This window comes from Ranitomeya imitator, chromosome 1, assembly GCF_032444005.1.
Source record: "Ranitomeya imitator isolate aRanImi1 chromosome 1, aRanImi1.pri, whole genome shotgun sequence".
Classification (NCBI taxonomy): Eukaryota; Metazoa; Chordata; class Amphibia; order Anura; family Dendrobatidae; genus Ranitomeya; species Ranitomeya imitator.
Window position 1 is genome coordinate 362,826,632 of NC_091282.1, and position 15,592 is coordinate 362,842,223.

Here is a 15,592-nt window from a genome sequence, read left to right on the forward strand (position 1 = left end):
ACCTCAGAGATAACTCTACTAGTCCATTTATCAGGGACAAACAGTTTCTCCGCTGGGCAACGGTCAGGTCTATCAGCCTGAAATTTTTGCAGCACCCGCCGCAAGTCAGGGGAGATGGCAGACAAAATTACCCCCTCTTTGAGAATACCCGCCGGCTCAGGAACACCCGGAGAGTCGGGCACAAAACTCCTTGACAGGGCATCAGCCTTCACATTCTTAGAGCCTGGAAGGTACGAAACCACAAAATCAAAACAGGAGAAAAATAGCGACCAACGAGCCTGTCTAGGATTCTACCGTTTGGCAGACTCGAGATAAGTCAAATTCTTGTGATCCGTCAAGACCACCACGCGATGCTTGGCTCCTTCAAGCCAATGACGCCACTCCTCGAATGCCCACTTCATGGCCAACAACTCTCGATTGCCAACATCATAATTGCGCTCAGCAGGCAAAAACTTTCTAGAAAAGAAGGCACATAGTTTCATCACCGAGTCATCAGAACTTCTTTGCGACAAAACAGCCCCTGCTCCAATCTCAGAAGCATCAACCTCGACCTGAAACGGAAGCGAAACATCTGGCTGGCACAACACAGGGGCAGAAGAAAAACGACGCTTCAACTCCTGAAAAGCTTCCACAGCCGCAGAAGACCAATTGACCACATCAGCACCCTTCTTGGTCAAATCAGTCAACGGTTTAGCAACACTAGAAAAATTACTGATGAAGCGACGATAAAAATTTGCAAAGCCCAGGAACTTTTGCAGACTCTTCACAGATGTCGGCTGAGTCCAATCATAAATGGCCTGGACTTTAACAGGGTCCATCTCGATAGTAGAAGGGGAAAAAATGAAACCCAAAAATGAAACCTTCTGAACTCTAAAGAGACACTTTGACCCCTTCACAAACAAAGAATTCGCACGAAGGACCTGGAACACCATTCTGACCTGCTTCACGTGAGACTCCCAATCATCCGAGAAGACCAAAATATCATCCAAATATACAATCAGGAATTTATCCAGGTACTCTCGGAAGATGTCATGCATAAAGGACTGAAATACTGATGGAGCATTGGAAAGCCCGAATGGCATAACCAGGTACTCAAAATGGCCCTCGGGCGTATTAAATGCTGTTTTCCATTCATCGCCCTGTTTAATACGCACAAGATTATACGCACCACGAAGATCTATCTTGGTGAACCAACTAGCCCCCTTAATCCGAGCAAATAAATCCGACAGCAGCGGCAAAGGGTACTGAAATTTGACTGTGATCTTATTAAGAAGGCGGTAATCAATATAAGGTCTCAAAGAACCATCCTTCTTGGCCACAAAAAGAACCCTGCTCCTAATGGTGACGACAACGGGCGAATATGACCCTTCTCCAAGGATTCCTTTACATAACTCCGCATAGCGGCATGCTCTTGCACAGATAAATTGAACAGTCGGCCCTTAGGAAACTTACTACCAGGAATCAAATTGATAGCACAATCGCAATCCCTATGAGGAGGTAGGGCACTGGATTTGGGCTCATCAAATACATCCCGGTAATCCGACAAAAACCCCGGGACTTCAGAAGGGGTGGATGACGAAATAGACAAAAATGGAACATCACCATGTACCCCCTGACAAACCCAGCTGGACACAGACATAGATTTCCAATCCAATACTGGATTATGGACCTGTAGCCATGGCAACCCCAAAACGACCACATCATGCAGATTATGCAACACCAAAAAGCGAATATCCTCCTAATGTGCAGGAGCCATGCACACGATCAATTGGGTCCAGTACTGAGGCTTATTCTTGGCCAAAGGCGTAGCATCAATTCCTCTCAATGGAATAGGATACTGCAAGGGCTCCAAGAAAAAACCACAGCGCCCAGCAAACTCCAAGTCCATCAAATTCAGGGCAGCGCCTGAATCCACAAATGCCATAACAGAATAGGATGACAAAGAGCAAATCAGAGTAACGGACAAAAGAAATTTCGACTGTACCGTACCAATGGTAGCAGACCTAGCGAAACGCTTAGTGCGCTTAGGACAATCGGAGATAGCATGAGTGGAATCACCACAGTAAAAACACAGCCCATTCCGACGTCTGTGTTCTTGCCGTTCAGCTCTGGTCAAAGTCCTATCACATTGCATAGGCTCAGGTCTATGCTCAGATAATACCGCCAAATGGTGCACAGCTTTACGCTCACGCAAGCGTCGATCGATCTGAATGGCCAAAGACATAGACTCATTCAGACCAGCAGGCATGGGAAATCCCACCATGACATCCTTAAGGGCTTCAGAGAGACCATTTCTGAAAATTGCTGCCAGGGCACATTCATTCCACTGAGTGAGTACAGACCACTTCCTAAACTTCTGACAATATATTTCTACCTCATCCTGACCCTGACACAGAGCCAGCAAGATTTTCTCTGCCTGATCCACTGAATTAGGTTCATCATAAAGCAATCCGAGCGCCAGAAAAAACGCATCAACATCACGCAATGCCGGATCTCCTGGCGCAAGGGAAAATGCCCAGCCTTGAGGGTTGCCACGTAACAAAGAAATAATGATTTTCACTTGTTGAACAGGGTCACCTGAGGAGCGAGGTTTCAAAGCAAGAAATAATTTACAATTATTTTTGAAATTCAGAAACTTAGATCTATCCCCAAAAAACAAATCAGGAATTGGAATCCTAGGCTCTAACATAGGATTCTGAACCACAAAATCTTGAATGTTTTGTACCCTTGCAGTGAGATTATCCATACAAGAGGACAGACCTTGAATGTCCATATCTACACCTGTATCCTGAACCACCCAGAGGTAAAGGGGAAAAGAGAGACAAAACACACTGCAAAGAAAAAAAAATGGTCTCAGAACTTCTCTTATCCCTCTATTGAGATGCATTAATACTTTTGGCCACATGTACTGTTATGACCTGGTGGTAAGGACAATAATGGACCTGGTGGTTAAGAGCACACGGAATGACCTGTGTCATGATCCAAAAGGCAGGGGATCACAAAAGGACAAGCACAAAAAACAAAACAAGCTCTAGGGTGATGGAAACTGAGCTGACCGCGATCCTGAACCTAACACACAACTAGCTGTAGCCGGGGAACGTGCCTACGATGATTCCTAGACGTCTCGCGCCAGCCGAAGGACTAACTTCCCCTATTAGAAGAAACACAGACCTCTCTTGCCTCCAGAGAAACACCCCACAGAAATAGCAGCCCCCTACATGTAATGACGGTGAAATGAGAGGAAAGCACATACGTAGTTATGAAAACAGATTCAGCAAAATGAGGCCCGCTAAAGCTAGATAGCAGAGGATACAAAAGAGAACTGCGCGGTCAGCGAAAAACCCTACAAAAAAACCATCCTGAAATTACTTGAACTCATGTGCCAACTCATGGAACATGAGGAGTAATATCAGCCCACTAGAGCAACCAGCAAAAAGGAATCACATATCTGCAAGCTGGACTAAGACAAAAATTAAGCAAAACATGGAACAGGAAAATCAAAAACTTAGCTTGTCCTGAAGATTACAGAAGCATGAAGCAGAGGTAACAAGACACACTGATTACATTGATAGCCGGCGAGGAAATGACAAGAAAGCCAGGTTAAATAGGAAACTCCCATATCCTGATAGAACAGGTGGACACCAGAGACCGCAGAAAACACAAGTCACCCAGTACCATCTGTAACCACCAGAGGGAGCCCAAAAACAGATTCCACAACAGTACCCCCCCCTTGAGGAGGGGTCACCGAACCCTCACGAGAACCACCAGGGCGACCAGGATCAGCCCTATGAAATGCACGGACCAAATCTGCAGCATGAACATCAGAGGCAACCACCCAAGAATTATCCTCCTGACCATAACCCTTCCACTTGACCAAATATTGGAGTTTCCGTCTGGAAACACGAGAAACCAAGATCTTCTCCACAACATACTCCAATTCTCCCTCCACCAGCACCGGAGCAGGAGGTTCAAGCGAAGGAACAACAGGTACCTCATACTTCCGCAACAACGACCGATGGAACACATTATGAATAGCAAACGATGCCGGGAGATCCAAACGAAACGACACAGGGTTAAGAATTTCCAAGATCCTATAGGGACCGATGAACCGAGGCTTGAACTTAGGAGAAGAGACCTTCATAGGAACAAAACGAGAAGACAACCACACCAAGTCCCCAACACGAAGTCGAGGACCCACGCGGCGACGACGATTAGCAAACTGCTGAGCCCTCTCCTGGGACAACTTCAAATTGTCCACCACATGACTCCAAATCTGATGCAACCTATCCACCACCATGTCCACTCCAGGACAATCAGAAGGCTCCACCTGACCAGAGGAAAAACGAGGATGAAACCCCGAATTACAAAAGAAAGGAGAAACCAAGGTAGCAGAACTAGCCCGATTATTAAGGGCAAATTCGGCAAGCGGCAAAAAGGTAACCCAGTCATCTTGATCAGCAGAAACAAAACACCTTAAATAAGTTTCCAAGGTCTGATTAGTTCGTTCCGTCTGGCCATTCGTCTGAGGATGGAATGCAGACGAAAAGGACAAATCAATGCCCATCTTAGCACAGAACGTCCGCCAAAATCTAGACACAAACTGGGATCCCCTGTCAGAAACGATGTTCTCCGGAATCCCATGCAAACGAACCACGTTCTGAAAAAACAGAGGGACCAACTCAGAGGAGGAAGGTAACTTAGGCAAGGGTACCAGATGAACCATCTTAGAAAAGCGGTCACACACAACCCAGATGACGGACATTTTTTGAGAGACAGGGAGATCCGAAATAAAGTCCATGGAAATGTGCGTCCAAGGCCTCTTCGGGATAGGCAAAGGTGACAACAATCCACTGGCCCGAGAACAGCAAGGCTTAGCCCGAGCGCAAACTTCAAAAGACTGCACAAAAGAACGCACATCCCTCGACAAGGAAGGCCACCAAAAAGACCTGACCACCAAGTCTCTAGTACCAAATATTCCAGGATGACCTGCCAACGCAGAAGAATGGACCTCGGAGATGACTCTACTGGTCCAATTATCCGGAACAAACAGTCTTTCAGGCGGACAACGATCAGGTTTATCCGCCTGAAACTCCTGCAAAGCACGTCACAAGTCTGGGGAGACAGCCGACAAAATCACCCCATCCCTAAGGATACCAGTGGGCTCAGAATTTCCAGGGGAGTCAGGCACAAAACTCCTAGAAAGAGCATCCGCCTTCACATTCTTTGAACCTGGCAGGTATGAAACCACAAAATCGAAACGGGAGAAAAACAGTGACCAACGAGCCTGTCTAGGATTCAGACGCTTGGCAGACTCAAGGTAAATCAGATTTTTGTGATCAGTCAAGACCACCACACGATGTCTAGCACCCTCTAGCCAATGACGCCACTCCTCAAATTCCCACTTCATGGCCAAAAGCTCCCGGTTACCAACATCATAATTCCGCTCAGTGGGCGAAAACTTTCTAGAAAAGAACGCACATGGCTTCATCACTGAGCAATCGGACCTTCTCTGCGACAAAACCGCCCCCGCTCCAATCTCGGAAGCATCAACCTCAACCTGAAAAGGAAGCGAAACATCTGGCTGACGCAACACAGGAGCAGAAGAAAACCGGCGCTTAAGTTCCTGAAAGGCCTCCACAGCCGCAGGAGACCAATCAGCAACATCCGCACCCTTCTTAGTCAAATCCGTCAAAGGCTTAACAACACTAGAAAAATTAGTTATGAAACGACGATAAAAATTAGCAAAGCCCAAGAACTTCTGTAGACTCTTAAGAGATGTAGGCTGCGTCCAGTCACAAATAGCCTGAACCTTGACGGGATCCATCTCAATAGTAGAAGGGGAAAAAATATACCCCAAAAAAGAAATCTTCTGGAGTCCAAAGAGACACTTTGAACCTTTTACAAACAAAGAATTGGCCCGCAGGACCTGAAACACCTTCCTGACCTGCTGAACATGGGACTCCCAGTCATCAGAAAAAACCAAAACATCATCCAAATACACAATCATAAATTTATCCAGATATTCACGGAAAATAACGTGCATAAAGGACTGGAAGACAGAAGGAGCATTAGAAAGTCCAAAAGGCATCACCAAATACTCAAAATGGCCCTCAGGCGTATTAAATGCGGTTTTCCACTCATCACCCTGCTTTATCCGCACAAGATTATACGCACCCCGAAGATCAATCTTAGTGAACCATTTAGCCCCCTTAATGTGAGCGAACAAATCAGTCAACAATGGCAAAGGATACTGATATTTGACTGTAATCTTATTCAAAAGACGGTAATCTATACAAGGCCTCAAGGAACCATCTTTTTTGGCCACGAAAAAAAAACCTGCTCCCAAAGGGGACGAAGATGGACGGATATGTCCCTTTTCCAAGGACTCCTTAACATAATCCCGCATAGCAGTATGCTCTGGCACTGACAGATTGAACAAACGTCCTTTAGGAAATTTACTGCCAGGAATCAAATCTATAGCACAATCGCAATCCCTGTGAGGAGGAAGCGAATTGAGCTTAGGCTCCTCAAAAACATCCCGATAATCAGACAAAAATACAGGAACCTCAGAAGGAGTAGATGAAGCGATAGAAATCGGAGGTGCATCATCATGAACCCCCTGACATCCCCAGCTTAACACAGACATCGTTTTCCAGTCCAAGACTGGGTTATGAGTTTGTAACCATGGCAGACCAAGCACTAAGACATCATGTAAATTATACAGTACTAGGAAGCGAATCACCTCCTGATGAACGGGAGTCATACGCATGGTCACTTGTGTCCAGTACTGAGGTTTGTTCATAGCCAAAGGTGTAGAGTCAATTCCTTTCAAAGGAATAGGGACTTCCAGAGGCTCCAGACTAAACCCACAGCGGTTGGCAAACGACCAATCCATAAGACTCAGGGCAGCGCCTGAATCCACATAGGCATCGACGGAAATGGCTGATAATGAACAAATCAGAGTCACAGACAGAATGAACTTAGACTGTAAAGTACTAATGGCAACAGACTTATCAACCTTTTTTGTGCGTTTAGAGCATGCTGATATAACATGAGCTGAATCACCACAATAAAAACACAACCCATTTTTCCGCCTATAGTTTTGCCGTTCACTTCTGGACTGAATTCTATCACATTGCATTGTCTCAGGTGCCTGTTCAGAAGACACCGCCAAATGGTGCACAGGTTTGCGCTCCCGTAAACGCCGATCAATCTGAATAGCCATAGTCATAGACTCATTCAGACCTGTAGGCGCAGGGAACCCCACCATAACATCTTTAATGGCCTCAGAAAGGCCATCTCCGAATCTTGCAGCCAGGGCGCACTCATTCCACTGAGTAAGCACCGACCATTTCCGAAATTTCTGACAATATATTTCTGCTTCATCTTGCCCCTGAGAGAGAGCCAATAAAACTTTTTCAGCCTGAATCTCTAGGTTAGGTTCCTCATAGAGCAAACCCAAAGCCAGAAAAAACGCATCCACATTGAGCAACGCAGGATCCCCTGGTGCCAATGCAAATGCCCAATTCTGAGGGTCACCCCGCAGGAAAGATATAACAATTTTGACTTGCTGAGCAGGGTCTCCAGAGGAGCGAGATTTCAAAGAAAGAAACAACTTGCAATTGTTCCTAAAATTCAGAAAACTAGATCTATCTCCAGAAAAAAACTCTGGGATAGGAATTCTAGGTTCAGACATAGGAGCATGTACAACAAAATCTTGTATATTTTGAAACTTAGCAGCAAGATTATTCAGGCTGGAAGCCAAACTCTGGACGTCCATGATAAACAGCTGAGGTCAGAGCCATTCAAGGATTAAGAGGAGGTAAGACGCAGCCAGGCTGCAATTAAGGCTAGGCAGCAAACTCTGAGGGGAAAAAAAAAAAAAAAACTTCCTCAGACTACTTTTCCTCCTACTTCAGCCAATACGATTACCACTTTTTGGGCCGGCTATACTGTCATGATCCCAAAGGCAGGGGATCACAAAAGGACAAGCACAAAAAACAAAACAAGCTCTAGGGTGATGGAAACTGAGCTGACCGCGATCCTGAACCTAACACACAACTAGCTGTAGCCGGGGAACGTGCCTACGATGATTCCTAGACGTCTCGCGCCAGCCGAAGGACTAACTTCCCCTATTAGAAGAAACACAGACCTCTCTTGCCTCCAGAGAAACACCCCACAGAAATAGCAGCCCCCCACATGTAATGACGGTGAAATGAGAGGAAAGCACATGCGTAGTTATGAAAACAGATTCAGCAAAATGAGGCCCGCTAAAGCTAGATAGCAGAGGATACAAAAGAGAACTGCGCGGTCAGCGAAAAACCCTACAAAAAAACCATCCTGAAATTACTTGAACTCATGTGCCAACTCATGGAACATGAGGAGTAATATCAGCCCACTAGAGCAACCAGCAAAAAGGAATCACATATCTGCAAGCTGGACTAAGACAAAAATAAGCAAAACGTGGAACAGGAAAATCAAAAACTTAGCTTGTCCTGAAGATTACAGAAGCGGGAAGCAGAGGTAACAAGACACACTGATTACATTGATAGCCGGCGAGGAAATGACAAGAAAGCCAGGTTAAATAGGAAACTCCCATATCCTGATAGAACAGGTGGACACCAGAGACCGCAGAAAACACAAGTCACCCAGTACCATCTGTAACCACCAGAGGGAGCCCAAAAACAGAATCCACAACAGACCTGATAGTTACTAATAATATAGGACGAGCTCTGAGACGTGGGAACTCTGCTGACCACAATCCCTAATCCTATCACACACACTAGAAATAGCCGTGGATTGCTCCTAACGCTCCCTATGCAGCTCGACACATCGTAAGAAACTAGCTAGCCCTTGAGATAGAAAAATAAAGCCTACCTTGCCTCAGAGAAATTCCCCACAGGAAAAGGCAGCCCCCCACATATAATGACTGTGAGTAAAGATGAAAATTACAAACACAGAGATGAAATAGATTTAGCAAAGTGAGGCCCGACTTACTGAACAGACAGAGGATAGGAAAGGTAACTTTGCGGTCAGCACAAAAACTACAAAAAGACCACGCAGAGGGCGCAAAAAGACCCTCCGCACCGACTCACGGTGCGGAGGCGCTCCCTCTGCGTCCCAGAGCTTCCAGCAAGCAAGACAAAAATCAAAATAGCAAGCTGGACAGAAAAATAGCAAACCAGAGAAAAACAAGCAGGAACTTAGCTTCTGCTGGGAAGACAGGTTACAAGAACGATCCAGGAGAGAACTAGACCAATACTGGAACATTGACAGGTGGCATGGAGCAATGATCTAAGTGGAGTTAAATAGAGCAGCCAGCTAACGAATTAACCTCGTCACCTGTGGAAGGAAACTCAGAAGCCGCAGCTCCACTCACAACCACCAGAGGAAGCCCATGGACAGAACCAGCCGAAGTACCATTCATGACCACAGGAGGGAGCTTGACAACAGAATTCACAACAGTAGTCCCACAGGTGAGGGGGTGCAGAGTACACACAGCAGCTTAAAGGACAGTAGTCTCACAGATGGGGGTGCAGAGTACACACAGAGGCTTAAAGGGAACCTCTCACCCCCAAAATCGAAGATGAGCTAAGCCCTCCGGCATCAGGGACTTATCTACAGCATTCAGTAATGCTGTAGATAAGCCCCCGATGTATCCTGAAAGACGAGAAAAAGAGGTTAGATTATACTCACCCAGGGGCGGTCCTGCTGCGGTCCAGGTCCGATGGGCATTGCGGTCCGGTCCAGGGCCTCCTATCTTCATAGGATGATATCCTCTTCTTATCTTCACGCTGCAGCTGTGGCGCAGGCGTACTTTGTCTGCCCTGTTGAGGGCAGAGCAAAGTACTGCAGTGGGGAAGGGTCGGGCCTCTCTGACCTTTTCCGGCACCTGCGCACTGCAGTACTTTGCTCTGCCCTCAACAGGGCAGACAAAATACACCTGTGCCAGAGCCACAGCGTGAATACAAGAAGAGGATGTCATCGTAAGAAGATAGGAGGCGCTGGACCGGACTGCGACACCCATCAGACACGGACCGCAGCAGGACCGTCCCTGGGTGAGTATAATCTAACCTCTTTTTCTCATCTTTCAGGATACATCGGGGGCTTATCTACAGCATTACAGAATGCTGTAGTTAAGCCCCTGATGCCGGTGGGCTTAGCTCATCTTCGATTTTGGGGGTGACAGGTTCCCTTTAAAGGACAGTACTCCCATAGGTGTGGAATGCAGAGTACACACAGCAGCTTACAGGACAGTAGTCTCACAGACAAGGGATGCAGATTACGAACAGCTCCATGGAGGACAGCTCTTCCACAGCTGGGGGGTCCAGAGTACACACAGTGTTGTGTTTAGAGAGTGCGCAGTCAGAATCTGTCCCTCACTCCAGCTGCACCCTTACCCTACACTATCAAGAGTATAATAGCGGCGGCATATGTGATCAGGCCTTTATATAGGCTTTGTCATGGGTGTGTCAGATGCAATAGACTGTCGCTCTGCATCTGGGTGTAGAAGGTCTCTGCATATGGCATTACAGAATCTTCCTTAATCCTTCTGACTCTTGGACCCAGCGGCAACCTCCCTCCAGCTCTAGTTGACACACATTGACCTGGGTGTTTATAAATCCCCAGTCTGCTGCAGAGAGTTGCCCAAGATATTCACATTTTTCCCTTGTGAAGGCTTGGAACTATAGCAGTCAGATAACTTCCTCTCTGGAGCTGTTTGAGGACGTTTGGTGTTACCTCTCTGAGTCTGCTCAAGCTAAGTTCATTTCCCTTGTCTGTCTACCTTTCTGTCTTTAGTATACTGTAGGGACTGACCAGTGACATCCCACCCATTTCCTATCCAGAGCTTAGCTCTAGTTAGATACAGGGCTTAGGTTTCCTGCTGAACCAATTTAGGGACAGTAGGGCAGGTAGGGAGTTACTAGATCTGCCTAGGAGTTTCTACTCACTCTTTCCCTAGTGTCAGGGCTTCCTTCCACTCATCCTTTCGTGTTGCACTTAGTCTTTCCCACACAGTGCGTGACAGGCTTCATACAGGGTAATTGGTATTGCTGTGATGGCTAAGGAAGTGCTCACAGCTTAAAAGCTTGTTGATTGGCTACACTGCAGCCTTTCAACAAGCTTTATTAGACTGGCAAACCCGAACAGGAAACTGGACATACAGTGAAATGTCCGTATTCGATGTTCGGTGGTATTAAAACCAAACTTTCTGCTTTGGGTTTGCTTATCATCCCTAATTGCCAGTCACCCTCAAAATTGGATTTTGCCCCTCCAAATCTCTATTACAAGCTTCCTTGTGGGCAACATGCAGCACTGCATCTGCCATGAGGCAAAATGAGTACCTCATCTTTGGCAGTGATCTGAGGTATGTCTCAAGAGGTAGCACTGCCCTCCTGCTCATCACTCATACCAGCCAGCCGCAGTGTGACAATGTTCTGTGCAGGAGGCACAATCTAGGCAGTGTTAGTCAGAGTTAGCAGTAATGCCTGTACAAAAATTATTGAGCTTGAGCAGGCTTTTTTTAAGGTTTTTTTTTAAGGTCACTGTGTTATTATTCATGAGACTTCTCATGTGCTAATTGGGTCCTGTGCTCTGTGTGGAGCAAAGCTCATTTGTATCTTTACCCCATCTCACGTTCTGCTGGAGCTTCTATTCAGTGAAATCTTTTTTTACTTCAGAGCAGCCTACTCCCAAGGACTGTGCAGCTAACAGTTTCTTTAAAGCACCACTCCAATTTTTGTTATTTTAGTTTTAAAGTGGTGTCACTAACATAAGTTTCCTAACTCTAACATTATACTTACCAGCCATAGTCTACATCTCTCCTCAGCACCGCTCCAGTCACCACTTCCAGGCGCCGCCATCTTGTGACCGAAACTTCTAATTGACTGGAAGCCAGAGGTAAAGGTCACAAGCTCTCAATGTAAATCTATGAGAGTCTTGTTCTGGTCTTGTTCTGGCTCTCATAGACTTACATTGAGATGCGACTTCCTTCTCGCCAAGCAAACACTGGAGCGTTGTGGCAGGTTATAACCTACAGAGACCATACTAATGTCAGCCATTTTTTAAAGCTTAAATAATGGTGCTTCAACACTGATAAAGGTTCAGGATGTCGAAACTAGATAATCTTCAATGATCTTTACGATGTAATGATTACAGGAATAAAATCCTTCCTGTTTCCAGTACTTTGGGAGTGGGCAGTGAATTTGATTACCCTTATATATTGTGATCCCTTGATGATGGAAAGCAGTCAATATGGAATTGAGGAAATGCATAGGAATATTTATTTAGGGCAGATAGCATTTTTTTTCTGTATCTTTGATAGCTCTACTCTGTTGGTGTTTTCTATAATCATTTTTTTTTGCTATTTAGCAGAAAGTAAAGTTTCAGTAGCAATCAAGATATTAAGCTATAGTTACTTTCCGTCATAATCCTATATTATTTCAAAACACTCTTTTTCGGTGATTACTTTGTTTTTCCGTTCATACTGCACCCACACACACAAATGATACACCATTTGAAAGGTAAACTTGCCCCCTTCAGCAAGAAAATAGCCAAACAAACCACACATCCACGATGTGATCACAAAATACAATTTAAACATTAATTTTCATAAACCTGCAGTAAGGAAAAATGACCTGCAGGTGGCACCACACTACCCCAAAACACACTACCACAAAGCTTCTTATAGACATCACAAACAAATGCTAACATTTGCCTTGGGGGCTTTCCAGCTTGCCGAACTCCTTGTCCGGCCGATTTCAGGCACATTGCAGGATTGCACACTTCACTGCAGGTGAGTCACATATACAAACACATTTGTAAACATGCATTGGTTTTTCGGTGATTACACACACCACACACACAATTGGTGAGTCACATATGCAGTGTTTGCAGATAATACACCATTTGAAAGGTAAACTTGCCCCCTTCAGCAACAAAAGACACAAACAAACCACACACTCATGATTTGATCAATAAATACAGTTTAAACATTCATTTTCAGAAACCTGCAGAAAAAAACAATAACCTGCAGGTGGCAACACAACCTCAAGACATTTTTTAGCCTCTACTTATCAAACCAATTTATTTTATTACCAATCTACATATATAAATACCTCTCTGTGTTCATCATCTCATTAACTACATTTACATTTGACCAGCTTGACTTTCCTGAAATTGCTTGCGCCCCCGACAACCAATCTGCGAAAATTTTGCTCGGGCCAACTAGTAATAAATATAATAGTTGGATACAGTACTTAAAGAGGTGGTCCACTACATTGTATAATGCCCCCATCGGTTTACACCTTTTAACCAAGTATTTTGTAAATACCTTCTGCTGCCGTATGTGCCTGTGAGTGGCGCTCTCACTGCCCCCTCTGTCCGCATAATGCGACCCCAGCAGTTGCTAATGCTGACATTCGCAATGAAAGCAGATGAGAGAGGGAAAGCGTGCACTTGATACTGGGCTGTGACGTGCGGTGAAATTCCGTCCACAGCCTAGTCAATCAGGATGGTGCGTGTGACTGGGTCACGTCTGGGTGAATACAGATGCTGACATTACATCAACGGATGTCAACGGCGGTTGCATCTGGGGTCACGTGATGCAGACTGAGTGAGAAGTGATAGCCACTCACAGGCACATTCAGTATGGCAGCAGAAGCTATTTACAAAAATACTTAGATAAAAGATGTAAATTAATGGGGGCATTATACAATGTAGTGGACCACCTCTTTAATATATCTCTCTAGTGCTTCTATTTGCCCTTGGGAGTTTTCTAGGTATTTAGTGAATTGTGGTATTCAAGTCAGCATAGCTTTTATGAAAGCATTTAAAATGACAAGTTTTAGAGATGATTTTTGATTTCCAATTTCATGATACAGTGAAGTACATAAGGTCTTCTCTGCTTTTTAAAGCTGTACCACCACAAATTAGCAGAGGGTGCTAGAACATAAAAAATAAACCTAGTGCATCTCAGTTTATTTGAAACAAAATGTATATATTATTTACATTAGTAGAAAAACATTTTATTATCTTGTGTTTGATATGTCTTGTTAGTAAATCTTATCTACATACATATTCTTCTTTTTCATGTATTACTATATATTGTATTATTATCTAATTAGTTTACTGTCCAAATATTTACCAGCTTTTACTGTATACATAGGCATATAAACATTTGGGCCCCCCTGGTCAAAATTTTTGTTATTGTGAACTGTTAAGCAAGTTGAAGATGAAATGGTCTTTAAAAGGCCTAAAGTTGAATATGACATATCTCCTTTGTATTTTTGGCAAAAATGGAAAATTGGCCTATGCAAATATTTGGGCACCCTTGGAGATTTGTGTGCTCAAATAACTTTGACCAAAGTTTCAGACCTTAATTAGCCTGTTAGGGTTATGGCTTGTTCACTATCATCGTTAGGAAAGGCCAGGTGATGCAAATTTCCAAACTTTATAAAAACCCAGCCTGTTCTAACCTTGTACCAAGAAAAACAGCAGCCATGGGTTCTCCTATGTAACTGCCTAGCACTCTGAAAGTGAAAATGGTGGAGGCCCACAAAGCAGGAGAAGGCTATAAGAAGAAGGCAAAGTGTTTTCAAGTTACCCTTTCCTCAGTTTGAAATGCAATTAAGAAATGGCAGTTAACGGGGAACAGTGGAGGTCAAGATACGGTCTGGAGGACCAAGCAAATTTCAGTGAGAACTGCTCATAGGATTGCTAGAGAGGCAAATCAGAACCCCTGCTTGACTGCAAAAGACCTTAAGAAAGATTTATCAGACTATGGAGTTGTGGTACATCTATTGTTCAGAGACACGTGCAATAATATGGCCTTCATGGAAGAGTCATCAGAAGAAAACTTCTCCTGCATCCTCACCATAAAATTCAGTTTCATAAATATGCAAAAGAACACCTAAACAAGCTTGATGCATTTTGGAAACAAGTCCTGTGGACCAATGAGGTTAAAATATAACTCTTTGGCTACAATGATCAAAGGTATGTGTGGAGAAAAAAGGGCACAGAATTTAAGGAAAAGAATATCTTGCCAACCATTAAGAATGCAGGTGGATCAATCATGCTTTGGGGTTGTGTGCAGCCAATGGCAAGAAGAACATTTAACAGGTAGAGAGAAGAAAGGATTCATTGAAATTTCAACAAATTCTTAATGCAAACATAGCACTATCTGCAAAAAAGATGAAATTAAAAAGAGGATGGCTTCTACAAATGGCTAATGATCCTAAACACACGTCAAAATCCACAATAGACTACCTCAAAAAGTGCAAGCTGAAGGTTTTACAATGGCCCTCACAGTCCTCTGATCTGAATATCATGAAAATCTGCAGCTAGACCTTAAGATAGCATGGAAAACGACCCAGGAATATCACAAAACTGGAAGCATTTTCCAAGGAAGAATGAATTAAAATCCCTCAAACAAGAATTGAAAGACTCTTGGCTGGCTACAAAAAGCATTTATAAGCTATGATACTTTCAAAAGGGGGTGTTACTAAATACAAATCATGAAGGGTGCCCAAACGTTTTCATCTCCCATTTTCCTCTTTGTAATTTTTTAAATGTAACAGATGAATATATATAT